Below are 3,210 nucleotides of genomic sequence, written 5' to 3' on the forward strand. Positions count from 1 at the left end.
ACCACATGATGCACCTTTGGCTTACCCATCCAAAATGCCCCAATGGGCAGGCAAGCACCAACCTGTCAGGGACTGGGCAGAGGAGGAATGGTGGAGACTGCCTCCCTAGACCCTTCCAAAGAATAAGACAGTTCAGAATTACAACAGTGGGTTGAGGGAGGTCACAGCTCAGAGGCAGGTGAGGGGGAAAGCTGGGAGATAATGGGAGAGGAGGAGGAAGAAGCACCAGAAGGGGGACAGCTGATGGACACAATGTTTTTAGAAAGCATTCCAGACCCCCTTTCTCCCAGAACCCAGTGGCCATTGAAAGTAGGAGAGCAAAGATCTCAAAGGCAGAGGGCACTGCTCAGCACCTGTAGTGATGGCGCATAATAGGAGAGAGGGGGGTGGAGACTCACTCGGAGCAATGCCATTACTCCAAGAGGCGGCATTTCTAAGCTTCTTTCTGTGAATATTGAATAAAAAGCATTAGTAAGAACTTTCCTTGTCTTATCCGTCCTGCCATGGGGGTTGGATCCTCTGACGCCTGACACTACCTGAAGTCCCAACCCACATGAATGAATTACAGCTGGGGACACACACACAAACAAATCCTACACAGCCAGTCCATGACATTTAAGCAGTGCTTTTTTTCTAGAAAAAAAAAGATGCTGGTACCGCATACTGTTGAGTACTGCCAGAAAAAAGCACTGGTGTACATACCCTTGTGTTTGAAGAGTCAATTGATTAAATAAAATCATAGTTCTAATCAAGTGATCAGCACCAATTCATTAATACAATCCTACTCTTGCAATGGGATGCGGGTGGTGCTGTGGTCTAAACCACAGAGCCTAGAGCTTGCCAATCAGAAGGTCGGCAGTTCAAATCCCCACGACGGGGTGAGCTCCCATTGCTCGGTCCCTGCTCCTGCCAACCTAGCAGTTCGAAAGCACATCAAAGTGCAAGTAGATAAATAGGTACTGCTCCGTGCGCTGCTCTGGTGCACCAGAAGCAGCTTAGTCATGCTGGCCACATGACCCGGAAGCTGTACGCCGGCACCCTCAGCCAGTAAAGCAAGATGAGCGCCACAACCCCAGAGTCGTCTGTGACTGGACCTAATGGTCAGGGGTCCCTTTACTCTTGCAAGACTGTTTCTTCAAAATATTCTTAACTTTGTAATATTTGCTAGTACATTCTCCACACACACACACACACACACACACACACACACACACACACACACACCACATTTAGCATGTCCCCATTGTTGGCTTCATCACTGTCTCTGTGTTGGGAAGACAAATGTCTCCAGCGGGGCTGCTTTCTGTGGTCCTTTTTGCTCCATGGAAGCTCAGGTTCTACATCATGCAGGGAGCCTTTGTGAGTAGAAAAGTCTCCCTGCTTCAGAAGTTCAGCTCCCAACATGTGGAAGAAGATGGTGAAGCCATAAAATATAATGGCGTGCGTGCTCCCTGCTCTTCTTCTCACACAATGGGAAACACAGTCAAACAGGGCTATTGTCTGTAGGAATTGCTATGAATATTTCTCCCTATACCATAAATTCTGTGGGTAATGGAAAGCTCCTTCATCCAGTCCCAAAATGGAAAAGGAGCGAGGTCCCAACTAAAGAAGAATGGCAACTTAAGAATATGCACAACTCACAGACTTAACATATAGAATAAGAGAAAAAGAAGAACATGTGTTTAAAGAATATTGGAAACTGTTTATTGAATATATGGGGAATAATTGTGTACAGCTGAAAATGCTGGTGGCATTAAGATAAATTCAACAGTGTAAACAAGTTTTGATGGGAGCAATAATGGAATACTGAATGGTATAGTTTTTGTAAAATACGCAGGGATTTATGATATGGAAAATGGAAGACGGAAAGAGAAGAAGGGAAGTCATTGATATCCGAAGGATGTAAAATGAGTATTTTAAATTGTAAAACAGAAAACCTAATAAGTATTATATACAAAAAAGAAAGAAAGTGCCTTCATCCAATGGAGGCTTCCACCAACAGAATGGTGGATGCCCATTCCTCCTCCCTCAGCAGTCTCCTCCGACCACTTTTCATGCTGTTCTGAAACAGACCCCCAACCCTCTGCAGCAGATACAGAAAGCTGCAGAGAGATAGACAACCAGCAAAAAAAACCCCTCCCTTCCTATTCCACTGATAGAAGCCTCTCTCAGATCAGACACTTCCATCATCACAAGTGACATATTTGGGTACAATCGGCAAACTCTTCCTCTAACTGTGCGGGGCTTCAGATTATTCCATGCATGTTAAGAATGGTGTTCCAACATCCAGAGCTAAATGAGGCAGAAGATTAGCCACATTGCCTTTGAGGTATGGTGTGGATAGAGGCTCAAAGCTTGAAATGGAAGGTCTAGGTTCAAATTCTTTGTCAGCCATGAAACTCGCCTGGCAGCTTGAGGTCAGTCAGTCTCTCAGATAACCTACCTCAAGGGTCTGTCATGAGGTTAAAGTGTGAGGGGAACGATTGTATCCCACTTCAAAGAATAGGATAAAATGTAGCAATAAAATAGGAAGAATCAAGAACAGTTCTGATCAGGGCCACTGTGCTCAAAAGTTCATGTGAAGTAAAATAAAATTTAAAAAGCTTATATCTCAGCACCTTTAAATTAAAAATCATTTTCAAGTGCAGGTACAAAATTAAAGGTTGTTTCCTCCTTGAACTCTCCAGGCAGTTTAAGTTTATTAAATCAACTGAAAGGATGGCACACTGGGGAAACAATGGGAGCAGCCAGCCCTGAGAAAATTGGTTAATTATTCTCTTGAAGGGTTCCCAGAGACATGCATGCAACATAGCTTTTGTTTTTGAAAGAAAGAAGCTAATAACTCCCCTTTACCTGCAACAAGAGGGAAAACCTCAATTCTTTGTCCAGCTTAGCTGCTGTGCTGTGATTTTAAGTAAAGTGTCTACTATGAATAAGCAGAAAGTAAAGAAGATGTCTGTCACAAAGGTCGAAGACACGATGGCTCTGAAATGGGCAAGAGCAGTAAATCGTGCGGAGGAGAAGAGGTATGCCGAGAAGATCAAAGTCCTCCAAAAAGCGGCGTGTCTAAGCTCCTACGAAATGGACCGAGAAAAAGCCACACTTCTGAAGTTTCTGGAAAAAGTTCAGAGGACTACAGGGCACCTAAACAAAGACACTCCCTTATTAAATTCACACGGAGGAGCACAAAACGACCCGTCATCCAAATAA

This window comes from Zootoca vivipara, chromosome 1 (genome assembly GCF_965207765.1).
Source record: "Zootoca vivipara chromosome 1, rZooViv2.hap1.1, whole genome shotgun sequence".
Lineage (NCBI taxonomy): Eukaryota > Metazoa > Chordata > Lepidosauria > Squamata > Lacertidae > Zootoca > Zootoca vivipara.